General features: G+C 46.3%; 2 protein-coding genes across 3 annotated transcripts in view; one reads left to right on the forward strand and one right to left on the reverse strand.

Moving 5' to 3' along the window:
* Nucleotides 1-13,050, reverse strand: part of ache (acetylcholinesterase) — a 63,764-nt gene extending 50,714 nt beyond the window's left edge. For both annotated transcript variants that reach the window (XM_043683427.1, XM_043683432.1), the window contains exon 1: nt 12,882-13,050. The gene's annotated coding sequence lies outside the window, so the exon portion shown is untranslated. The remainder of the gene's footprint in view (nt 1-12,881) is intronic.
* LOC122544297 (mucin-3A-like) overlaps nt 1-27,095 on the forward strand; it is a 141,580-nt gene that overhangs the window by 25,274 nt on the left and 89,211 nt on the right. The window contains exon 2 of the mRNA XM_043683397.1: nt 7,656-7,770. The gene's annotated coding sequence lies outside the window, so the exon portion shown is untranslated. The remainder of the gene's footprint in view (nt 1-7,655; nt 7,771-27,095) is intronic.

The following is a 27,095-nucleotide window of genomic DNA, read 5'->3' on the forward strand; positions in this document are numbered from 1 at the left end:
GAGGATTAGTCCCGAGGGAGCCCTCACTGGTGGAGGATTAGTCCCGAGGGAGCCCTCACTGGTGGAGGATTAGTCCCGAGGGAGCCCTCACTGGTGGAGGATTAGTCCCGAGGGAGCCCTCACTGGTGGAGGATTAGTCCCGAGGGAGCCCTCACTGGTGGAGGATTAGTCCCGAGGGAGCCCTCACTGGTGGAGGATTAGTCCCGAGGGAGCCCTCACTGGTGGAGGATTAGTCCCGAGGGAGCCCTCACTGGTGGAGGATTAGTCCCGAGGGAGCCCTCACTGGTGGAGGATTAGTCCCGAGGGAGCCCTCACTGGTGGAGGATTAGTCCCGAGGGAGCCCTCACTGGTGGAGGATTAGTCCCGAGGGAGCCCTCACTGGTGGAGGATTAGTCCCGAGGGAGCCCTCACTGGTGGAGGATTAGTCCCGAGGGAGCCCTCACTGGTGGAGGATTAGTCCCGAGGGAGCCCTCACTGGTGGAGGATTAGTCCCGAGGGAGCCCTCACTGGTGGAGGATTAGTCCCGAGGGAGCCCTCACTGGTGGAGGATTAGTCCCGAGGGAGCCCTCACTGGTGGAGGATTAGTCCCGAGGGAGCCCTCACTGGTGGAGGATCAGTCCCGAGGGAGCCCTCACTGGTGGAGGATCAGTCCCGAGGGAGCCCTCACTGGTGGAGGATCAGTCCCGAGGGAGCCCTCACTGATAGAGGATGAGTCCCGAGGGAGCCCTCAATGACAGAGGATCAGTCCCGAGGGAGCCCTCGCTGACGGAGGATCAGTCCCGAGGGAGCCCTCATTGACAGAGGATCAGTCCCGAGGGAGCCCTCACTGGTGGAGGATCAGTCCCGAGGGAGCCCTCACTGACAGAGGATCAGTCCCGAGGGAGCACTCACTTGTGGAGGATCAGTCCTGAGGGAGCCCTCACTGGTGGAGGATTAGTCCCGAGGGAGCCCTCACTGGTGGAGGATCAGTCCCGAGGGAGCCCTCACTGACAGAGGATCAGTCCCGAGGGAGCCCTCACTGGTGGAGGATCAGTCCCAAGGGAGCCGTCACTGACAGAGGATCAGTCCCGAGGGTGCGCTCACTGCTGGAGGATCACTCCCGAGGGAGCCCTCACTGACGGAGGATCAGTCCCGAGGGAGCCGTCACTAACAGAGGATCAGTCCCGAGGGAGCCCTCACTGGTGGAGGATCAGTCCCGAGGGAGCCCTCACTGGTGGAGGATCGGTCCCGAGGGAGCCCTCACTGGTGGAGGATCAGTCCCGAGGGAGAACTCACTGGTGGAGGATCAGTCCCGAGGGGGCCCTCACTAGTGGAGGATCAGTCCCGAGGGGGCCCACACTGTCAGAGGATGAGTCCCGAGGGAGCCCTCACTGACAGAGGATCAGTCCCGAGGGAGCCCTAACTGGTGGAGGATCAGTCCGGAGGGAGACCTCACTGACAGAGGATCAGTCCCGAGGGAGCCCGCACTGCTGCAGGATCAGTCCCGAGGGAGCCCTCACTGGTGGAGGATCAGTCCCGAGGGAGCCCTCACTGACAGAGGTTCAGTCCCGAGGGAGCCCTCACTGACAGAGGATCAGTCCCGAGGGAGCCCTCACTGGTGGAGGATCAATCCCGAGGGAGCCCTCACTGACAGAGGATCAGTCCCGAGGGAGCACTCACTGGTGGAGGATCAGTCCCGAGGGAGCCCTCACTGGTGGAGGATCAGTCCCGAGGGAGCCCTCACTAGTGGAGGATCAGTCCCGAGGGAGTCGTCACTGACAGAGGATCAGTCCCGAGGGAGCCCTCACTGGTGGAGGATCAGTCCCGAGGGAGCCCTCACTGACAGAGGATCAGTCCCGAGGGAGCCCTCACTGACGGGAATCAGTGCCGAGGGAGCCCACACTGACAGAGGATCAGTCCCGAGGGAGCCCTCACTAGTGGAGGATCAGTCCCGAGGGAGCCGTCACTGACAGAGGATCAGTCCCGAAGAAGCCCTCACTGGTGGAGGATCAGTCCCGAGGGAGCCGTCACTGACGGAGGATCAGTCCCGAGGGAGCCCTCACTGACAGAGGATCAGTCCCCAGGGAGCCCTCACTGACGGAGGATCAGTCCCGAGGGAGCCCTCACTGGTGCAGGATCTGTCCCGAGGGAGCCCTCACTGGTGGAGGATCAGTACCGAGGGAGCCCTCACTGTCAGAGGATCAGTCCCGAGGGAGCCCTCACTGTCGGAGGATCAGTCCCGAGGGAGCCCTCACTGACAGAGGATCAGTCCCGATCGAGCCCTCACTGTCGGAGGATCAGTCCTGAGGGAGCCCTCACTGTCGGAGGATCAGCCCCGAGGGAGCCCTCACTGTCAGAGGATCAGTCCCGAGGGAGCCCTCGCTGGTGGAGGATTAGTCCCGATGGAGCCCTCACTGTCGGAGGATCAGTCCTGAGGGAGCCCTCACTGTCGGAGGATCAGTCCCGAGGGAGCCCTCACTGGTGGAGGATCAGTCCCGAGGGAGCCCTCACTGACAGAGGATCAGTCCCGAAGGAGCCCTCACTGGTGGAGGATCAGTCCCGAGGGAGCCCTCACTGGTGGAGGATCAGTCCCGAAGGAGCCCTCACTGGTGGAGGATCAGTCCCGAGGGAGCCCTCACTGACAGAGGATCAGTCCCGAGGGAGCCCTCACTGACAGAGGATCAGTCCCGAGGGAGCCCTCACTGACAGAGGATCAGTCCCGAGGGAGCCCTCACTGACAGAGGATCAGTCCCGAGGGAGCCCTCACTGACAGAGGATCAGTCCCGAGGGAGCCCTCACTGACAGAGGATCAGTCCCGAGGGAGCCCTCACTGACAGAGGATCAGTCCCGAGGGAGCCCTCACTGACAGAGGATCAGTCCCGAGGGAGCCCTCACTGACAGAGGATCAGTCCCGAGGGAGCCCTCACTGACAGAGGATCAGTCCCGAGGGAGCCCTCACTGACAGAGGATCAGTCCCGAGGGAGCCCTCACTGACAGAGGATCAGTCCCGAGGGAGCCCTCACTGACAGAGGATCAGTCCCGAGGGAGCCCTCACTGACAGAGGATCAGTCCCGAGGGAGCCCTCACTGACAGAGGATCAGTCCCGAGGGAGCCCTCACTGACAGAGGATCAGTCCCGAGGGAGCCCTCACTGACAGAGGATCAGTCCCGAGGGAGCCCTCACTGACAGAGGATCAGTCCCGAGGGAGCCCTCACTGACAGAGGATCAGTCCCGAGGGAGCCCTCACTGACAGAGGATCAGTCCCGAGGGAGCCCTCACTGACAGAGGATCAGTCCCGAGGGAGCCCTCACTGACAGAGGATCAGTCCCGAGGGAGCCCTCACTGACAGAGGATCAGTCCCGAGGGAGCCCTCACTGACAGAGGATCAGTCCCGAGGGAGCCCTCACTGACAGAGGATCAGTCCCGAGGGAGCCCTCACTGACAGAGGATCAGTCCCGAGGGAGCCCTCACTGACAGAGGATCAGTCCCGAGGGAGCCCTCACTGACAGAGGATCAGTCCCGAGGGAGCCCTCACTGACAGAGGATCAGTCCCGAGGGAGCCCTCACTGACAGAGGATCAGTCCCGAGGGAGCCCTCACTGACAGAGGATCAGTCCCGAGGGAGCCCTCACTGACAGAGGATCAGTCCCGAGGGAGCCCTCACTGACAGAGGATCAGTCCCGAGGGAGCCCTCACTGACAGAGGATCAGTCCCGAGGGAGCCCTCACTGACAGAGGATCAGTCCCGAGGGAGCCCTCACTGACAGAGGATCAGTCCCGAGGGAGCCCTCACTGACAGAGGATCAGTCCCGAGGGAGCCCTCACTGACAGAGGATCAGTCCCGAGGGAGCCCTCACTGACAGAGGATCAGTCCCGAGGGAGCCCTCACTGACAGAGGATCAGTCCCGAGGGAGCCCTCACTGACAGAGGATCAGTCCCGAGGGAGCCCTCACTGACAGAGGATCAGTCCCGAGGGAGCCCTCACTGACAGAGGATCAGTCCCGAGGGAGCCCTCACTGACAGAGGATCAGTCCCGAGGGAGCCCTCACTGACAGAGGATCAGTCCCGAGGGAGCCCTCACTGACAGAGGATCAGTCCCGAGGGAGCCCTCACTGACAGAGGATCAGTCCCGAGGGAGCCCTCACTGACAGAGGATCAGTCCCGAGGGAGCCCTCACTGACAGAGGATCAGTCCCGAGGGAGCCCTCACTGACAGAGGATCAGTCCCGAGGGAGCCCTCACTGACAGAGGATCAGTCCCGAGGGAGCCCTCACTGACAGAGGATCAGTCCCGAGGGAGCCCTCACTGACAGAGGATCAGTCCCGAGGGAGCCCTCACTGACAGAGGATCAGTCCCGAGGGAGCCCTCACTGACAGAGGATCAGTCCCGAGGGAGCCCTCACTGACAGAGGATCAGTCCCGAGGGAGCCCTCACTGACAGAGGATCAGTCCCGAGGGAGCCCTCACTGACAGAGGATCAGTCCCGAGGGAGCCCTCACTGACAGAGGATCAGTCCCGAGGGAGCCCTCACTGACAGAGGATCAGTCCCGAGGGAGCCCTCACTGACAGAGGATCAGTCCCGAGGGAGCCCTCACTGACAGAGGATCAGTCCCGAGGGAGCCCTCACTGACAGAGGATCAGTCCCGAGGGAGCCCTCACTGACAGAGGATCAGTCCCGAGGGAGCCCTCACTGACAGAGGATCAGTCCCGAGGGAGCCCTCACTGACAGAGGATCAGTCCCGAGGGAGCCCTCACTGACAGAGGATCAGTCCCGAGGGAGCCCTCACTGACAGAGGATCAGTCCCGAGGGAGCCCTCACTGACAGAGGATCAGTCCCGAGGGAGCCCTCACTGACAGAGGATCAGTCCCGAGGGAGCCCTCACTGACAGAGGATCAGTCCCGAGGGAGCCCTCACTGACAGAGGATCAGTCCCGAGGGAGCCCTCACTGACAGAGGATCAGTCCCGAGGGAGCCCTCACTGACAGAGGATCAGTCCCGAGGGAGCCCTCACTGACAGAGGATCAGTCCCGAGGGAGCCCTCACTGACAGAGGATCAGTCCCGAGGGAGCCCTCACTGACAGAGGATCAGTCCCGAGGGAGCCCTCACTGACAGAGGATCAGTCCCGAGGGAGCCCTCACTGACAGAGGATCAGTCCCGAGGGAGCCCTCACTGACAGAGGATCAGTCCCGAGGGAGCCCTCACTGACAGAGGATCAGTCCCGAGGGAGCCCTCACTGACAGAGGATCAGTCCCGAGGGAGCCCTCACTGACAGAGGATCAGTCCCGAGGGAGCCCTCACTGACAGAGGATCAGTCCCGAGGGAGCCCTCACTGACAGAGGATCAGTCCCGAGGGAGCCCTCACTGACAGAGGATCAGTCCCGAGGGAGCCCTCACTGACAGAGGATCAGTCCCGAGGGAGCCCTCACTGACAGAGGATCAGTCCCGAGGGAGCCCTCACTGACAAGCCCCGAGCGGGCCCACACTGACAGAGGATGAGTCCCGAGGGACCCCTCACTGACAGAGGATCAGTCCCGAGGGAGCCCTCACTAGTGGAGGATCAGTCCCGAGGGAGCCCTCACTGACAGAGGATCAGTCCCGAGGGAGCCCTCACTGGTGGACGATCAGTACCATGGGAGTGCTGCAGTGCTATCTTTTTAATGAGGCTTTCTACAGAGGCCTCTGCCACAGCACTATTCCCAGCACAGATGTTCCTGTGTGGAAGTGAATACGCCGCTGGCACTATTGAAAAGAAAATGTTCTCCGTGCTGTCCCGTGCTGTCTTCCATGCCTTCACTTAAATCACTGAAAAATGTAAAGCAAAAGACTGTGGATGCTGAAACTCTGAAATAAAACAGAATGTGCTGCAGAGTCACATTGGATTTACAATATTAACCATTTTTCTGTCCTCGGGTGGTGCCAGACCTGCTCAAGTTCCCAGCACGAACCTCTTTTTTCATCAGTGAACAAATAGACTATCAGGCAACTATCGCAGTTTGCTCCGCGCTGTGTGAACCTTAACCACTTGGACCTTTCAAAAAGCTATTCCATTGACAGCGGAGCACTCTGTGCTCTCCTGTGGTGGTGATAGGGTGCCACAGAAATGTAAGTTCTTTGTTTTTCAGAGCTGCTGCATTTGTAAATGCCTTCATCTATAACGGACTGACTGGCAGTTCACGAAAAGAGAGAAAGTACAAACCAAGAGTGCACCCCAGTGCGAGAATGAAATGACAGGCATTTCCAAGATCCAAACACTCTTGTCAGGTCAGACCTGCCTGTGAACTTTGGGCGAGCTTTCGGTCTAATTATACCCTGGGGGAGGGGTAACAAAAGTTCCTTGTGCCTTTCTGTAAGCTGGGGCTGTTTTCCGGTGGCATTTCCGCAAGGATTCCATGTGTCCTGTTATCGACACCCTGGAGACTTCAGAGCCAGTGTTCACAGAAACAGCAGCTGCAAATGGCTGGGCTACATTTACACAGATCAGCATCCAACTGGGGTTTCACAAGAACTGGATTCCCTCCCAGTGCTCTTCATCTGTGTAGGTGGGAATGCTTTGCTGCCAGCCGGGTGGCTTCAGATTTTTCTTTTATCGGAGTGACTCTTACTTTTGCTACAATGTCTGTAAACTCCCACAAATTGACAGTAAAACTGAACAACACAGGAGGAATTAAATAAAGGGAGGATTTGGGAAGCAGACAACAACGGTCGATCTCTCCCAGTGTGTGTGGAGACAGAAGGGGACCATCTGGACCGGGAGTAAAACAAAGGCTTCTGCTGTCAGGATTGAGCCACACTGACCCTTTTGCCTTTAATTGTACCCGCACATTTTAGTTCTGTCCGTTCCTCCTCTTTGAACTGTTATTTCCAGCTAGTTTTCCTGTTTCTCTGAGTCTGTAACTCCCTCCTTCTGTTTTGCTAGCTTACCGCGCTATTTTTGTTTGACTGTCTCTCTATGAATATCAGTTTTCCGGACTGGGACTCTCTTTTTGGATTTGCAATCTTTATTTCTGTCTGACTGTCCCTATTTTGGTCCCTGTCCATTTCAGGTTCCCTATCTGTGCCTCTCTCGCTCTGACTTCCCCCTTTTGGGCTGTAATCTCTATTTCTGTCCAACCATGTCAGATGATACCTGCCTCTCTGCCTGGCTATCCTGTTGGCTATTTCTTTCAAATCTGAATATGGGCTGAAAGTGGACTGGAAACCCAATGGAATAGGACTGTTTACTCAGTTTGTTCACACAAGTCAATGAACTCACTCCTTTAATTCTCCTGTCAAGGGCTAGGTCAATGTGGCATTACTGCATTAAGTGATGCAATGTAATTATATTTTTAGTAACAGAATCTTCCATGCGAAAGAGAGATTTATCTATTAATAACAAGAGGATTTACACATCCCATTCATAGGAAACTGAGTTTAGGGGAAACATTTTGCCATTTGGTACAAAATATGACATCTAATTTTATATTTAAGATCTGTTGAATGCTTCTGTAATCTTCTGGAACCTTCTTCAGATTTTTGACAGCTATGTTCAAACTGACAAGTCCAAAAGGAATATGACATGGGTTGATGAATCCCCCCCAGGAGTGTCACATTTGCTGTTAAATAATGTAATAAAAAAGGAGTTTCTCTTGTTGCCCCAGCATTGTGAATAACCTCATACAAACTACAATTTGCATTTATAGAGCGCCACTTTGGTACTGAAATATCCCAAGGGGTTTCGTGGTAGATTAATCAGAAACGGACTCCGAGCCGAATAAGGAGATATTAGGGCCGAAGATCAGAAGTTTGGACCATGAGGTAAGTTTAAGGAACATCTTAAAGGAGGGAGGTGAAGAAGGAATTCTAGAATTAAGGCTGAGATGGCTAAAGGCATCAGAGGACCTTCAGAGGTTTTATGTTAAGATGCTATAAAATCTCAAGTTGTTATGTCATAGTTATATTTATTGCTAGAAGATGGATGTAGTGTAATATATTCATGTCTGAAATATGCATCCTGTTTCAATTATATCTAATATTTGAATTTATGAATAATTTTGACACTAATGCAAAGGTAAGGTAATATCTATGTGCAGTTTGTATAAAGATATTCAATATGGTTTGTGCATGTACTTGATATAGCAGTTAAAATAAATGTACATTGATGTAAAATCACTCAGCATAGGAGGAGGCAATTTGGCCCCTTGTTCCTGCATTGACTCTTTTTGCTTAGCTTCTTAGCCTTCTCTTCTTCCCCACAGTCTGTAGTCTTTCCTTTTCAAGCATTTATAGCATCCCCTTTGCACATTCGAAAGTTACTTTTGAAATTGCTTCCACTATACTTCCAGGCAGTGCACTTCAAGTTTGCTGTTAAAAAAATCATCTCCTACTCTGATTTTTTTTCTTAATCTATATCCTCTAATTATCAAACCTCTTGTGAATAGAAACAGCTTCTCCATATTTAGTTTATTAAAACCCTTGGGTTTTTTTTTCAAAACTCCTAACTCCTTTCTCTACTTTAAGATGAATAATTCCAACTTCTGACAAAACTGAAGTACTGTATACACAAGGTGCTGACAGATCAGTGCAAGCTCCCCTCCTCCAAATAAAGTCAATCTCTTACCTTTCCCCCACTGCTCTCAGACACATCCCATCTTATTCTGTAGTTTCTCCACTATTACCCTCAAGCTCTCTCTCTCTGAGCACCTTTCATCTATGAGATCTATCCCTGATTCCTCCCTCCTCCTCCCCAATCTCCCAGTCTGCTCCTAAATAGCCTAGTTCTCCCACCCCCACCACTCCATATTAGGTACTTACCTCATTTTTGGTCCTATCATGACAACTGGAATGCACTGCTGAAAGTTCAGTGGAAGCATTCCAGAGTGCATTGCATAATTATTCAAATAGATATGATGTTCAGGGGAAAAGACAAGAGAGTGGCACTAAGTCATGACACACACTTGGACACGATGAGCTGAATGGCTTTCTCCTCCACCGTAACAATTCTGTGATTCTGCCAGCACCCTCCTCTCTTTTAGCTGCAAATGACATCCTCTGCAAGTATGACAATGGTGAATGGGGGTGAGCTCTGACCTGGTCAGCCAATGCCTCTCTGTTTTCCAATTTAGTGGGATTGTCCTCATTTGTTTCAATCCTTACCTATGCAATCATAGTTAGCTCATCTCCAGTCTTGACTTCTCTATCTACCTTACACTGTTACTATGGAATCCCCAATTTTATTGTACCTTATCTACATGTTTCCCCTTGGTGATATCATGAAAGGCAAGGGTTTGACCTCCACATGTATAATGACAACATTCAGCTCTGTCTCTTCATGTCTACTCTCCACTCCTTCCACTGCCTCTCTATTGTTAGACTGCTTGTGCTTAATTAAAACACAATTACCCCTTCCCTTTCCTTTAACAACACTTCATTTATAGAGCACTTATAATTTAATTAACCTTTCCAAAATGCTTCCATCAAACAAAATTTGGCACCAAGAGTCACAAAGAAATATGGCAGTAGGCAGCCAACAGCTTGATCGAAGATGCAGATTTACTCAGTGAATTAGAAAAAGGTTCAGAGGTTTTGGGATGGAATTCCAGAGCTCAGGGCCAAAGCAGCAAAATGCACAACCTGTCACCACACAAGAAGTCAGAACTGAAGAGACACAGAACTCTCAGGGCAATGTGAGATTGGAGGAGGTTAGAAAGATAGACAGCAGTAAGATTGTCTTTTCACCTATAGCCACTGACTGACTGCTTCTGCACAAAATATTGAAAAAGCATTTGCAGCAGGTTCTGGTTGGACAGCTGTCGTAGCAGAACTTAATTTGCAGGGATCTATGAGAGCAAAAGAAATCAACAATACTCAAAAAAAAAATCAATTGAACTGACAATAATCAGCCTTTATTGTAAGTACTGCAGCACTTGGCTGAAACTTAGCAAGAGGAGGGATTCAGATCGTTCCCTATTTCCCTTCCAAGTTTCGCACCTTTACAAAAGAAAAGGAACACATTATATATTTTAAAATATGCTAAACAATTACAGATTACCATGAAATGTGCATCATCTGTAACACTGAACCTTAGTCTAAAACAAAATTAATCATTTGGGTCATTCCATGATTCTGTTTCTATTATACGGACCTTTTGTTTAGGCTAAGATCTGCCTAAATGTTCAAAATGTTCAAGGAGCTGTTACAAGGTTAAGAATCAGCCTGTGTCATGTTTACTGTTTCCGACCTCTCTTCACAGTTTTTTAACTTACAGAATTATAACTCGAGAATTGACTAACATTTTTCCCCATCATGCATTGTTAAATGTTCCCCACAATACCACAGAGCTAAGTACTGGTATGTTGGAAAAAACACTCATTTGCTTCAACTGTTGAATTGCACATAGATCTTTTGTTTCAGGACAAGATCAATTCAACAAGATCAGCCTCACATTCACTTTGGTCAGCTCACCTCTGGACTGTAGCACACAGCCCCGGGAATTAATCTTCAGAAGGACGAGGTGCAGAGGCTTGGAAACATCAGCAAGTTCCCTGCCAGAACTCAAACCACCTTTACTTGGAAATATATTGCCATTCCTTCAGTATTACTACGTCAAATTCCTCCCTAGTGGCACTGTTGGGTTCCGATGGGCCAAGGATGGCAATAGTTCAAGAAGGCAGCTCACCACTATCTTCTCCAGGATAATTAGGGATGAGGATTAAATGGTAACCCAGCCAGTGGTGCTCACAGCAGATTAAACATTTTTAAAAATGTTAAAGTTATGATGCCAGGTTGCCTGAAAAATGGCAGAAACCTGGAACTCACTGTTCTAAAAATCTGTCAAGGCTGGAGGTAAGTTGAAAGCTTTGCAGTTGAGACAGATTTTGATGGGCAAAGATGTAAAGGTTACAAGATGTGGGGAGGTAAGATACGAACCAGTAGTGCATGACGAGATCTGAATGGCCTCCTCCTGTTTCCAACTTCATTGCATAATTTCCAGTGCTCCACTGGATTCAGGACGAGTGAAATATGGAGTAAGGATGAACATTCAACAAATCCAGGCCCTTCCTTCATGGGAACAAAGAGCCCATTTGGGATTTGGTAGTTGACCAACTTCAGGAATGAAGGATTGTTGCTGTGTTGAGGGATGGTGCAGTTGACGTGTGGAAGAAAAGGTGGGAGCAACCATTAAGCACTCCTGATATGATACTGTCTCAAGAAAGCTCTCAGATATGTTAAAGAATTCATCAAAGGTGACTTGGAGAAAGTAATTTCTCTCCTGAAGAAACTGTTTACCAGGGGACATAATGTTTAAAGTCAGAACTCCAGATGTTTAGCAGCAAAATCACGAGGTCACAGAAAAGGTGTGACTGACATCCACTTGCTCCTCTGACGCTCAATAGCAGCAGTGAGTACTATCTACAAGGTGCACTGCGGAAGTTCACCAAGGCTCCTCAGACAGCACCTTTCAAACCCATGACCTCTTCCATCTAGAAGGACGAGGCCAGCAGATACATGGGAATACCATCCCCTGCAAGTTCCCCACTGAACCCCTTACCGTCTTGACTTGGAAATATATTGCCTTTCCTTCACTGTTGCTGGGTCAAAATCCTGGAATTCCCTCTTCTAGTGTATTATGGGTCAACCTACAGCACATGGATTGCAGCGGTACAAGTAGGCAGCTCACTACCACCTTCTCAAGGATCGGCAATAGATGCTGGCCAGCCAACAATGCCTACGTCCCACAAATGAGGAAAAAGGTAGTGGAAATCTGAAATGCTAAAACTGCGTGCATGGTGGGATGCATACGTCTTTCAAGAGTAAGTTTTTTTTGTTGGGTAGGAGTGTCGAGGAACGGCTGCTAAATAGAGTTAAGGTACAGATCAGCCATGTTCTAACTGATGGAGCCGGTTCCAGGTCTGTTGGTCTACTGCAGTTTAATTAACTTACAATTTCCCCCCTTCCCTTTAGTAAGGGACCCTTCCTTCACATCCTTTGTTGTATTAAGCTAAACCGGACACATTTCTCTCCACAGGATCTGGCCAATGTTTAATACCTAGCGGGGAACACTTCCCCTATTCAGAGCTCCCCCTCTTTAAACTGTCCCTGGTGGTGAGGAGATTGCAACATTTCACTGAAGGTTAAAAAGCCTGACCATTTTTGCTCAAAAAAGGGTCACATTTCCCTGGTCCTGATCCCACCTTGTTGCCAGTGCTGCTATCGGGATGAGCAAGTGGCAGGACTCAACCCTCAACCTAACTCATGCTGAGAGCCCTGGAAGGAGATAAGGCCCGGAAAGGATTATGTAACCAACAGACAGTTTTACCGTGGGCCACACATTCCAGCCTCGATATCTTAAAGCTCCAGACCTTTTGAGTACTGAGGCCCATAGGCGAGCAGAGCCCAGAGGGTACAGCTCCCAACTCCAAAATGACAGGCATTAGGCAAAGTTAGATCCAGCGCTCACTCCCATCACCTGCTGCATCTACCAAGGGGTCAGGGAGATTATGGGATCAAAATCATCGGAAGTTTTCGTGCACCAGTCCAAAAACAACCCACAAATAGCTCAGGCGCCTTAATTATTGTGGCGTAGTCATGGACACCGAGACGGATCGACTGCTTCCTCTCACTGTCTCCTTTACATTGCAGACGCTTTGCAAATGTTTGGAGCCGTGCACACACACACACACACACCCCGCTTCGAATGCATGTTGCTGTTGGAGCGGCTTGGACCCCTTTTCAAATGCATGCACAACCCCCTCTGTCCATTTCTTTCGCGCTGTTTGCAGCGGAATATCCCAACATCCCCGCTCACAGTCAGGGAAGAGAGGCACTCACATCACCAACCAGGATGCTCAGGATCCGCCAAAGCCGAATGCATTGGGTGGCAAGATGCAAAATAAAAATACCACGCCGAGGAAAGCCAGGTGACTTACCTGTGGTTGAATGGATGGTGAGGGCAGACACACAGACACACACACACACAGACAGAGGATGCAGACAGCGACAGGTAGGCGAGGTACCAGCAGCAGGAGCAGCAGACACACAGTAGCTAGCTACCCGTTTGCTGCTCAAGGTTGTGTCTCTGCCTGTTTGTGTGGGCTTTTTTTTGGGGGGGGGGGGGGAATGATGAGCAAATGGGAAGAGTCTCGCGATGTTTGCAAAGGATCTGGGGGGGTGGGGGAGGTGAGAGCCAGCATTTGTCCACAATGTAAGGGATGGGCATGGAGGCAATGGGCTGAGGACAGGGAGAAGGATGCAGAAGTCTGGTTGAACTGATTCTGTCAGTCAGCTCCTCCGTTCCACCAGGAGGCAAACTAATGTCACATTCAGAACTGTTGAAGCACTCGAGGTTTCAAGGCTTTCTTTTTAATTGTGCTGAAAAGGTATTTTGCTCTCTCTATATGAAAAAAAAACATATTTCCTATTGAAAGTTATCATTTTGTACTGTGCACAGATAACGCAAATGATTGCTCCCTGCTCTGTGTTTTGTCTTTGAAGATCTCGGTGCTGCCCCTGATTTTGGAATTTTCCTTTATTTAACCACCAAGTCTGAACAATTAGAGCTTCTAGTTCTGTATTTTAAACCTCTTGGGAATTAATTACATTGGATGTTCAGGGCTAACATTGTACCTGCCGAGAAGATTTTACAAACGACTGGTTTTCTGGAACGGAATAAAGCCACATTAGGAGTCGGGTTAGGGAGCAGGTATAATTGAGGAACTCTCCAGCTGTGGTTAGTTTGGTTTTGTGCTGATTCTTTTGGACAATGCTGTTAAAAAAAACAGCTTCCTTCATCAGATCGAGTGCAGCATCAAACATACAATTTGTCGGTATATTAAAAAATGCCGAGCGGCCAACAGAGTTTGATTTTGAATTTGGAACTCAATGCCCAAAATCAGTTTTAGTCCCCCCCCCAAAAGACCCAGATTCCCCAAAGCCTGTCCACAATTTACAAACCACCTGGCGGCAATATGATGCAGTATTATCCACTTAACTGAATGAGTGCAGCTTCAACAACATTCGAGAAGCTTGTCACCATCCAGGACAGTACAATCCACTTGATTGACACCACATCCACAAGCATACATTCCCTCCACCGCACATGCTCATTAATGGCTGTGTGTACAAAATGTACTGTAGAAATTCACTAAGGCTGCTTAGACTGAATCTCCAAATCCATGACCACTGCCATCTAGGTGGGCAAGAGCAGCAGATACATAGGAACCACCACTTGCAAGTTCCCTCCAAGCCCCTCACCATCCTGATTTGGAAATACGTCGCCATTCCTGTGTCAACATCCTGGAGCTCCCTTCTTCACTGCTCTATGTGTGTACCTACACCAAGCTGATCAAGAAGGCAGTTCATTACCACCTTCACAGGGCAAGTAGGGATAGGCAATAAAGGCTGGCTCAGCCAGCGACACACAGATCTCATGAATGAATAAAACAAATCACCAGCCAGGTACCCCGATAAAGAATGCCATGTTGGCGAAGATGATGGTGAGCTGTCAGGAGTTAGAATTGCGCTCTGAAGTGTTCCGTCCTTCAGGTCAACAAATTCAATGTTAATTTGCTTGCTTCCATAGTTCATAGATTGTTCAGGTTTGAAATTTTAAAATATTTAATAATCATTAAAATCTCAGTTTAGAGACATCTGGAGAGACCAGATATGCTGGAATTATGTAAAATGTAGAAGACTTTTTCAAAGTCACAAGACAGGTTTGATGCAATAAGGAAGGTGAAACTGTTTCAACACACAGGACTCCAGCATCTGCATTTCCCACTTTCTCCAACACACAGGAGGGTAAGGACCAGTAGGATATCGAATTTAAGGTAATTAACAAAAAGAAGCAGAGGGAAAGTGAGAAAATTTTGTTATGCTGTGAGTTGTCAGGATTTGGATTTTACTGCCTGAAAATATTATGGAAAAAGATTTAATCATAACTTTCAAAGGGAATATGGGTGAATGTTGAAAAGAAAATGTGGAATTATGAAGAATAACTTCTTTCAAAGAACAGGCATAGCCATGATAGGCCAAATTGCCTCATGCTATGCTGTTTTGTTCAAATCTTCTTTTTGGGCATGTGGAGGAAATTGATATGAATCCAGTGGTTAACTGTACAAGAATTGTTTATGGGTCAGTAAGGAACTAAAAGACTACATTGATTTCATCCATGCTTATCTCGCAGACAACAAGCTATTTTGTCAGGAACTAGTGCCCACAAATTATGAAACATTTTCCAATATGAATATTGGCTTATCTAATTTGTATTGTGATAAACATGGAGCTTAAACATTAAATTTGCTTCACTCACGGGATTAGTTTAACACATACAGCACAGGTGTCCAAGGCAGTGCCTCAAACATTCAATTTATAAATGAATATTTTATGGGATAAATTTAAATGATGATGAACTGGCAGCTTCTTTTTTATGTCTGGAAGACAGTTATTTAATCCTGCATGATTCCTGTTGCTTACCAGAACATTTTTATCAACCTGCCTGGTTCATATTGCGAAGTCCATCTGAAGTTTTTTCAGAGTGCTTGGCAGGCCAGTTAACTTCGAAGAATGGTGAGAAAAAGCAAGCTCTTTCCACCTACGTTACTCGTAATATGTAATTGCTTTTTCTGTCATTGATTATACTTTCACCTTCATTAAAACTATTCATTTTTGAGAGTAAATGTTGTATGCAGCATTATTCTAGTGCCTTCAGAAGCTAAGGATATTTATTTAGTATGTGATAACAACCTTTAGAGAAGATTTTCCCATTTGGTCCCTGGGATAAACAATTCTTGTACAGCTAACTACTGGCATTCATATTAACTTCCTCCACATGCCCAAAAAGAGATTTGAACAATACAGCAAAGAATAAGGCCATTTGGCCTATCATGTTATGCCTGCTCTTTGAGTTATTTCTCATAATTCCACAGTTTTTTCTTTTCAACATTGTCCGTTTGAAAGTTATGATTAAATGTTTTTCCATAACACTTTCAGGTAGTAAAATCCAGATCCTGACAACTCACAGCATAATTAAGTCAGGGAATGAGAGGTCAAATTTGAGGTGAAAATGCAATGAGTTGGCCTTCTGAAATAGCTCATTTACAAATGGCAATGACATCATCCCTGCAGAGCCTCAGTATAAAGATGTTTTCTAAGAACTAAAAAGCGCAAGTTATCAGCACTTCTAGGTTCTGTGGCTCAGCAGTGTGCTATGTTAAAAACTCATCCTTGATATCTTTCCATTTAATCTGTGAGGAATGTAAATCAATGTCATTGGATGCACTTGGCTGACTTTCCAAATATCCTTCCTAATTAACAAAATTGCTTTTCAATCTTGTTCAAAACCTACTGCTGAAAACAGGAAAATACTTGACAAATGATCTTGATTTTATTACAAGATTGCAGCTTGTTTAAAAAGAAACACTGGGCACTTCTCTCCACTTTCTATCAAAAAAGATTAAGCAGCTTATTTGAGCAGATCAACATTTTTCCATGACCAATTCTTGCGGCCATCTTTAAAATAGGAACCTTCCATGCAAATATGTTACACTTTAATTTCACCATCCTAATGGAGCCATTGCATTGCCATTGCAATTGGTGAGAGAATTTAATATCATCACAATTTTCACAAGGCATCACTTATACACCTCTTGAATTAGACTTTTGAATTTGAATGAGTGGCAGAAAGATTTTCTGCATATCTATGGTAATTTATTTTAGTGTGAGAGAAAGACCTGGAAAATAATTTATTTTTGTTTACATTGGGAAAATTTTATGAGTGAATAAGGAAACAGCTGTTCATTAAACTTTAGTTTAGAAGGTAAGAGATTGGTTATTTTACTTTTGATTACGGAAAACACACATAGCTTAGGAAGAAAAATACTTTTTTTTGTTTTTTTTCAGGATTTTTAAATGCATGTGAAATGCACTTGGTCCTGAAAAAGGAAGAACATGGCCTATAATTGCTAAAAACAAAAGGTTACCTCAATTTAAGGAGTTTAGTAAAAAAAATTCAGACGAGATGTGTTTGATTAAAACCCTGAAGGGTTATTTGAATCTGAGAAAGTTTAAGCTCAGTTATATGAAATCTCCAGGAAGATGTGTTTAGATTCTCAGGCCTGAGAGTTGATGCTGCAGTTAAATTAAGCCCAATAGAGGCAATAAAGAAGGGTGTGAGTACTGTAATGGGGTGCTTTTTAGGATTAACGGGATTATGATTTCATTGTGTGTTTTGGAAGATTTAAACATGTGTTATATGTAAATAATTTGGTTTATTCTATTTTACCATAATTTCCTCTGCACAATAAACCTTTGTTTTATTATTAAATCCTGAGTGTGTTTCAGTGAGAGAACATCTCATTAGGTCATTTATCAAACCAGGTTTCAGTCTGGGATCTGAATGATCAGTAATAACATCAGTTGGGCTCATAATACCATTGTAAATGAAAACAAAGGGATGCATAATGGAAAGAAACATTAAAAAATACCAAATTTCTGAATGTCTGCCAATCTTGACTCTTAACTTCACCCACTTTACATATTCTACTTTAGAGTGTAAGACAAATTTCACAATCACTGCTTTTCAATTTTGCAATTTCTTCTTCCCTTTGAACAGGGGACATAGTATTATTCTTTAAGGGGATTGAAACATATAATCCTGCAGGAACTGCAAAACCTGCGCCCACACCTCCCCCCTCACCTCCATCCAAGGCCCCAAAGGAGCCTTCCACATCCATCATAGTTTCACCTGCACATCCACCAATGTCTCCGTTGCTCCCGATGTGATCGTCTCTACATTGGAGAGACTGGACGCCTACTCGCAGAGCACTTTAGGGAACATCTTCGGGACACCCACACCAATCAACCCCACTGCCCCGTGGCCGAACATTTCAACTCCCCCTCCCATTCTGCTGAGGACATGCAGGTGCTGGGCCGCCTCCACCGCTGCTCCCTCACCACCCAATGCCTGGAGGAAGAATGCCTCATCTTCCGCCTCGGAACATTTCAACCCCAGGGCATCAATATGGAGTTCACCAGTTTCCTCATTTCCCTCCCCCCACCTTACCCCAGTTCCAACCTTCCAGCTCAGCACCATCCTCAGGTTCTGTCCTACTTGTCAATCTTCCTACCCACCTATCCGCTCCGCCCTCCCCTCCGACCTATCACCTTCATCCCCACTTCCATCCACCTATTGTACTCTTACCTACCTTTGCTCCAGCCCCACCTCTCCTCCCATTTATCTCTCCAACCCAGAGGCTCCCTGCCTCATTCCTGATGAAGGGCTTTTGATCGAAATGTCGATTTTCCTGCTCCTCGGATGCTGCCTGACCTGCTGTGCTTTTCCAGCATCACTCTAATCTTGACTCAAATCTCCAGCATCTGCAGTCCTCAATTTCGCCGATATGTTTTGAACGACAGCGTGATTCACAGGAAATTGATTAGCATTTTAAAATAATTGCATTTGGATTCAGTGTAGTAGGATCATTTGAAACCTCAGTGGGTGGTCATTTCTGCACTTTTGAAAGTCATTTCATTCTTAGGGTCAATGGAAAAACCGGTGAATCTTTGCTGGTGGTGGTGGAACAGTGAGAGCCTTAAGGGATAATGGCTGCTTTCAGGTGCAGGAATCCTTTCAAAAGAAGGCATTTGTGTTTCCTTTACGCACATATGAGAAGTGCAGCATTCAGGAATCCACCTTATGTATTGTTTTATGTGGTATTGTTATTATTAACTTCTCAATGAGGTTGGAAATGAAGAACTGAGCAGAAGACCTTCCCTGGGCAAATCATTGCCACTCGTTTAGATCCCCGGCCTTTTCTTTTGAAATACCATTAGTTGAGTCACAGTCAGTAGCAGACTTTAATGTCACAGTTATTGATTTACTGTCAAGTTTCAAATCCTGAGCCTAGAAGGAGAGAGCAAATGTAACATTGAAATTAATTTCCCTTAATACAAGTGATTTATCAATTATTATGTGTAATCGTGCTTTGGAGCCAATTATTAACTGTCAAAAGAAGCTATTTGAGCACAAATTACAATGCAGTGTAAAGTGGTTTCCCACAACATATAGCTTGCAGAAAGAACGGGAGACACTTTGTCAGTTTAAATTTCCTGACAACCTCATTTTAAATGGTTACCAAACACTCGCCAGTGGAATCAATTTCCTGTTGTAATGATGTAACCTCAAGCCAGCTCTGCCAGTCAGTATGGTGATGATTGATCCATGTCAACTCCATTTTCCTGCATGAACCATATTCCATTGATTCCCCCCTAGTGTCTAAAAATTCATTGCTCTCAGTCTTGAAAAATACACAACAGCTGGGGTATCCATAATTCTCAGGGCAGAAGGTCACAAGTTTTACAAAATTCAAGTTAGAAATTGATCTTCAGCTCAGTATCAAATAGTTTGTCCTTTTTCCTGGACTTTGACCCTGAGTTCTTTCTGCAGCCATGGGAAACAGATTCTTGTAATTTCAGTGAGATTACCTTTCATTCTTCTAAATTTCAGAGAATTTGATTTGATTTGATTTATTGTTGTCACATGTACCTGAGTACAGTGAAAAGCTTTGTTTTGCGAGCAGTACCAGCAGATCATAGTAAACAAAGATATCTGTGGCAATGAGCTGTGTAAATGGAGTCCATGGATGGGAGGTTGGCTTCCCTGATAGACTGGGCTGTGCACACAACCTTCTGTAGTTTCTTACAGTCCTGGGCAGAGCAGATGCCGTACCAGGCCGTGATGCACCCAGATAGAAGGCTTCCTATGGTGCATCTGTAAAAGTTGGTGAGGGTCCTTACGGACCTGCTGGATTTCCTAAGCCACTTGAGGAAGAAGAGGGAGGTGTTGTCCCTTTTTGACCATCATATCTATGTGGGAGGACCAGGACAGATTGTTGGTGATTGTCACTCCTAGGAACTTGATGTTATCACCCCTCTCCACCTCAGCTTCATTAATGTAGATAGGGGTATATCCTCCTTTCTTCCTGAAGTCAACAATCAGTTCTTTTGTTTTGCTGATATTGAGGGAGAGAATATTATCATTGCACCACGACATCAAGCACTCTATCTCCTTCCTCATCATTTGACTCATCATTATTGATATTTGGCCTTAGCAAATTTGTAGATGATGTTAGTGTGGAACTTGGCTACATAGTCATGGGAGTGCAGGGAGTACAGTAGGGGCTGAGAATGCATCCTTGGCTGGGGTGGTGGGGGGCTCCAGTGTTGAGGTTTAACATGGAGGAGATGCAGTTGTCTATCTTCACTGACTGATCTGCGGGTCAGGAAGCTGAGGATCCAATTGCAGAGGATAGAGATGAGACCTAGAATTATAGACCCATTCTACTCCATCCCCCTTCATAGGATAACCTTGTCATCCCAGGAATCAATCTAGTGAGCTTTCGTTTCACCCCTGACAAAGCAAGTACATCCTTCGCCTCACGGAGCCAGACAAAGTGGGAAGGCTGTTCAGCCCATCCTTCCTGTACTGTGCCAGCTCTTTGGGGTTATGAAGATAAATTATTTAATTTAGGCCCATTTTCTGTTGGATTTAAAAAGTTAAAGATGATCTAATCAAAGTGTTTAAGATATTAACAGGAAAAGACAGGGTAGGTAAAGATAATCTATTTCCACTGGTTGGGAGTTCTAGAACTGGAGGCATCATCTGAGGATTAGTGCCGACAATTCAGGAGAAAAGTTAGGAAGCAATTCTACACAATAGTAATGTTTAAGAGGAGGCAATAAGGGAGGCAGTGGCCTCCTGGGGTTTATCGCTGGATGATTCATCCAGAGACCCTGGTAATGTCCTAGGGATCCAGCTTAGAATCCCACAACGGCAGATGGTGGAATTTGAATTAAATGAAAAAAAATCTGCAATTAGGAGGCTAATCATTGATTGCTGGAAAAAACATCTGGTTTCCTAATGTCCTTTAAGGAAGGAAGCTGCTATCCTTACCTAATCCAGCCTACACGTGACTCCTGACCCACAGCAATGTGGTCGACTTTCAAACTGCCCTCTGAGCAGTTAAGGACGGGAAATAAATGCTGGACAAGCCAGTGATGCCCAAATCCCATGAATGATTTTTAAAGAAGAGACATTTAGACAGACACATGAAAAGGCAGGGAATAGAAGGATGTGCGGGCAGATGGGATTAGTTTAGAATGGCATGCTGATTGGCACAGACATGATGGGCTGAATGGCCTGTTCATGTGGTCTACTAATCTATATTGTCTGAGTAGTATTCCAAAACTACATGCAGTAGTCCAGCTGTGGCCTCAGTAAAGACCTGGACAATTGCAGCAAGACTTCCTTACTCTCAGTCTCCCTCCAATTAGATTAAAGAATTGAGGTAGGATTAGATACAAAGTTTGAGTCTTTCTGAGTTCTTTGGAAGTCACATGGTGTCATTCGCTGGGATAACGTTTAAACTGAGTGCAATACAGACCCCAAACTACTCTAGAGATCAAGTCCAATGAATTGGTCCTTCCCTCTGAGCAGAAATAATTGTCTCGTCTAGTTAACACTCTCATCAAAACTCTCTTGCTTGATATCACTTGTTTCCCACATGCCGAGGCACTCAAACAATGAAGCTTAAAAATCTGCAGTGCCCTTTGTTGAGAGAAGCTACAATAGTTTATGATTGTCCTGTACCTTTGGAGATCAGGATGCAACATCCTCTCATGACAAGCAGGGCTAATTATTAAAAATATTTCCAGCTTAGTGTGGATCACAGGAAATTTGTAACATGCCACCCTTTGAACACCTCCCTCATATGTCTTCTTTTCCTCCCTTCTGGCATTGATGGTATCAACTTACAACTAGTGTCCTGCTACTTAAGAATTACTGATAGTGTTGGCTGATTCCTTGAAATCAATGTTATTGATGTTTTTAATTCCTTATCCTCTGCATTGCTGAGTTTAATCTTCATGGGAACTTTTGACTTAGTGATGGAGTGGTTCCAATCAGTGATTTTTTTGCCTATTCACTCTAGCCAATCAAAGCAACACTGTCCTGTTTCTCGGATAAGCCTGTTGACCCAGCCTCAGCTGTCCTTCAATTCAACTCCTTCCTGCATTATTTTTGACAGCTCCAATTCCCACTTCATACAGCAGCCAATACAGTGTTGTAAAAACAGAAATTGCTGGAGAAACTCAGCAGGTCTGGCAGCAGCAGAGGACAAGAGAAACAGAGTTAATGTTTTGATTAGACTGTGACTCTTTGGAACTTTGGAAACCCAAGAGAGAGTTTGCACTTTAAACCCGCATACTTCTTGTTTCTGAGGTTACGAAAAGTTTACTCTTTTGATTAAGTCAACTACACAAATATACTTATTAATTAATTGACAGCCTCTTAAAGTGGCATTGTAGTTAAAAACAACTCTTTGTATGTGATGGCGTTGACTGGTTTCTGTTTGATATGATAAGGTGGGATTCGAGGCTTGTCCTCATTTCCCTGCGAGCTGGTTGTAAGGTGGGATTTGCTACCCCTTTCCTCTGTAAATTGCTGTTTCTTGTATATGGCTGTTCATGTTAACTGTTTGTTTGTAATTTGTACTGGTTAATAAAATAAAAACAACTCTTCTGCTGTGGTAGTAGTATCCCTATCTCTGAGTTAGAAGACCCAGGTTGAAGTCCCACCTGCTCCAAAATGTGTCATGACCTGCCTGAACAGATTGAATTGAAAATATCTAAACACCAGCTTTTGCAGGAAGCTTAATTGATTTAAAATACGTTTTTAAGGGACATTTCATTGAATCTCTGCAGTGTGGAAGCAGGCCATGTAGCCCATCAAGTCCACACCAACTCTCCATAGAGCATCCCATCTAGATTCACCCCCTTACCCTATCACCCTACATTTCCCATGGCTAATCCACCTAACCTACACATCCCTGAACATTATGGGCAAATTAGCATGGTCAGTCTGCCTAAACTGCATATCTTTGGATTGTGAGAGGAAACCGGAGCACCTGGAGGGAACCAACAAAGATATGGGGAGAATGTGCAAATTCCACACAGACAGTCACTTGAAGCAGGTCCCTGGCTGTGTGAGGCAGCAATGCGAACCACTGAGTCACCGTACTGAGTTCAGACTTCTCCAGTTTCCTCATTTCCCCTCCCCCCACCTTGTCTCAGTCAAATCCCTCGAACTCAGCACCACCTTCCTAACCTGCAATCACCTTCCTGACCTCTCTGCCCCCACCCCACTCCGGCCTATCACCCTCACCTTGACCTCTCTCCATCTATCGCATTTCCAAAGCCCCTCCCCCAAGTCCCTCCTCCCTACCTTTTATCTTAGCCTACTGGACACACTTTCCTCAATCATGAAGAAGGGCTTATGCCCGAAACGTCGATTCTCCTGTTCCTTGGATGCTGCCTGACCTGCTGCGCCTTTCCAGCAACACATTTTCAGCTCTGATCTCCAGCAGGAGATCTGCAGCCCTCACTTTCTCTCAGACACAGAGTTAGCCAAAGAGGAGGAGCAGGCAGGCAGGTGAAATGACCCCCTCAACTATCCACTACCTGGACCTCCTAGAATCATAGAGATGTACAGTATGGAAACAGACTCTTCAGTCCACCTTTCCATGCCGACCAGACATCTTAAGTAAATCTAGTTCTGTTTGCCAGCATTTAGCTCATATCCCTCAGAACCCTTCCTATTCATATACCCGTCCTATCTGTCTTTTAAATGTTGTCATTGTATCAGCCTTCACCACTTCTTCTGGCCACTCATTCTATACATGCACCACCCTCTGTGTGAAAAAATTGCCCTTTAGATCCCTTTTAAATATTTCCCCTCTCACCTTAAGCTTATGCCCTCTAGTTCTGGACTCACCCATCCCAGGGCAAAGACTTCGTCTATTCACCTTATCCATGCCCCATGTGATTTTATAACCCACTACAAGATCACCCCTCAGCCTCCGGTGCTCCAGGGAAAATATCCCCAACCTATTCAGCCTCTCCCTATAGCTCAAACCCTCCAACCTCCATCCTTGTAAATCTTTTTTGAACCCTTTCAAGTTTCACAACATCCTGCCTATAGGAGGGAGACGAGAACTGCATGCAGTATTCCAAAAGTGGCCGAACCAATGTCCTATACAGCCACAACAAGACCTCCCAACTCAATTGAACTATTGGGTGTGTCCCTGACCCTCCAAAGAGCATCTCACCGAAACCCATGCCCATGCTCCATCCTCCCACAACTTCCACCAGAAGTTCAGATCAAGCCCACAATCCTAGATGGTCTCAATTTAACATATTCAGACACAAAGAACATGTCAATAATTGATGACACAGAGGCTATAGCAGATGAGGACCTATAAATGATCATTATTCTAAAGAGGTAGGGTTGGGCAAGCTAATGAGATTAAAGGTAGACAGGTCTCCTGTACTCAATGCTCTGCCCAATAAAGGAAAGCATACCAAAGACATTCTTCACTATCCTATCTACCTGGTACTCCACTTTCAAGGAACTATGAACCTGCACTCCAAGATCTCTTTCTTTAGCAACACTCCATTTCCAAGGACCTTACCATTAAGTCTATAAGTCTTGCCCTGATTTGCCTTTCCAAAATGCAGCACCTCACATTTATCGAAGTTAAACTGTATCTGCCACTCCTCAGTCCATTGGCCCATTTGATTGAGATCCAGTTTAAAAAGTAACCTTCCATGACCATCCTCTGCCTCCAGCCTTCGAGTCAGTTCTGTATTCAAATGGCTAGTCCTTCCTGTATTCCATGTGATCTCACTTTGCTAACCAGTATACATAAGGAACCTTATCAAACATCTTGCTGAAGCCCATATAGATCACATCCACCGCTTAGCCCTCATCAATCCTCTTTGTTACTTCTTCAAAAATCTCAATCAGATTAATGAGACACAATTTCCCATACACCATGGGCACTTGAGGAAAAAAAAACCTGTTAGAAAACAATGATATTTGGAAATGAACCACATTGGGCATACAGGTTCCCAACACTGAAGTATCTGAGATAATTCAGAACAGTCTCTCTCTCTCTTTCACTGGTTTGACTGATTTTTCTGTCTAGGTAGCTTGGCCACAGACAGGCTAACAAGAAGGTGTTCTACACACACACACACACACCTAGTCCTGATTCTGACTATGTATGTTCCCAAGACTCCGGGAAACAGACATAGCCTGAGAATTTGTGAACTGCTTTACCTTTGTTAAATGCAAGATTTTCTTTCTCTCTCTGGCATTGGTGATTATCTCATGATGAATCATGAGTGACATATGATTCAGAAGTGAAACCCAACTTATCATTTTTATCAGTTAATTGTTTTGGGTGAGGACCCATCATACCACTGTCTGTTTAACCATGTATTTCAACATGTTGCTTCTTTCTATGACCAAACAGGAACATCCTTCTTCCCCTTAGTCTGCTTCTGAAAGCCAAAATCACCATAGTCCTAGCAGACCATATGGCTGGTCTCCCATTAGAGGGAGATGACTGTTGGTGGTTTAACTTGAGCCTCAGGCAAGGTCAGTACTTCATGGTAACCCCAGCTGGTGCAGGAATTATAGAGTCATAGAGATGTACAGCATGGAAACAGACCCTTCGGTCGAACCCATCCATGCTGACCAGATATCCCAACCCAATCTAGTCCCACCTGCCAGCACCCAGCCCATATTCCTCTAAATCTTTCCTATTCATATACCCATCCAGATGCCTTTTAAATGCTGCAATTGTACCAGCTTCCACCACTTCATCTGGCAGTACATTCCACACACGCACCACTCTCTGTGTGAACAAGATGACCCTTAGATCTCTTTTATATCTTTCCCCTCTCATCTTAAACATATGCCCTCTAATTCTGGACCCCCCCATCCTAGGGAAAAGAACTTGCTCATCCTATCCATTTATCCTATCTGTGCCTCTCATGATTTTAGAAACCACTGTAAGGTCACCCCTCATCCTCCGACACTCCAGGGAAAACAGCCCCAGCTTATTCGGTCTATCCCTGTAGCTCAAATCCTCCAACCCTGATAACATCCTTGTAAATTGTTTCTGAACCTTTTCAAGTTTCACGACATCCCTCCGATAGGAAGGAGACCAGAACTACATGCACAATTCCAAAAGTGGCCGAACCAATGTCTTGTACAGCTGCGACATGACCTCCCAACTCCTATATTCAATGCTCTGACCAATTACGGAAAGCACACCAGTTTAAAGTTTTGTGAAATGGGATAAAAAATGCACCAGTTACATTTTAAAGACTAACGAATAAAGTCATTTTGAGATTATCTATTTGTGTGGTGTTTGTTGACAATCAGGTGATTATTAGTCACATGTGGAAGGAACATTTGGAATATCTGTCAAAGTTGTTCAATCCATTTCAGAAGGCAGGCTTGGCGATAAACCTGGCTGACAGCGAGTTCTCAAAAGCCCAAGTCATGTACTAGGACTGGTTTTTGAAAACAAAGGTTATGGGGTAGCAATTCTGAGACTGAGTGGTTAGCTACACCTAATTATGCAAACCCATTTAAAATGGCTATCAATGTGAGTGATGTGGGTGTTGGGTTCTATACTCTTGCAAGAAGATGAAAAGAAGGTAGAAAGACATATTTGGGTATTTTTCCAGAAAGCTGATTCTTTATCAATAGAAATATTCCACAATTGGGAAGGAGACCTTCAGTTTGGTGTTGTCTTTGCAACTTTTCAACATTTATGTTGCCAACAATGTGTCTGAACAGTGGTAAATACAGTACAACTTCGATTATCCGAACATCAATTTTCTGAATTTCAGATTATCCAAACAAGATTTCAAGGTCCCGTAAAATGGCATTATGCAACTCAGCATACAGCTATCAGTTAAACAGCATTATGGCATGGATTGCTGGATAACCGAGAAATGTTCAATAACTGGCACTCAAATGACCACTTGTTTACAGTAGATCAGTTATTGGTTAAACTGCATTATGGTGTGCATTGCCAGATAACCGAGAAATGTTCGGATAACCAGCACTCATACATTACCGCTTGTTTACAATCAGATCAATTATTCGAACGATCATGTATCTGAACAAAACACTCTGACCCCCCCCCACCCCCCACCCCCGTCTCGTTCAGATAATCGAAATTCTACTGTACTGACCATAACCCCTTAATGTTTTTTGGAAAAATTTACAG

Source organism: Chiloscyllium plagiosum, chromosome 48 (assembly GCF_004010195.1).
Source record: "Chiloscyllium plagiosum isolate BGI_BamShark_2017 chromosome 48, ASM401019v2, whole genome shotgun sequence".
Lineage (NCBI taxonomy): Eukaryota > Metazoa > Chordata > Chondrichthyes > Orectolobiformes > Hemiscylliidae > Chiloscyllium > Chiloscyllium plagiosum.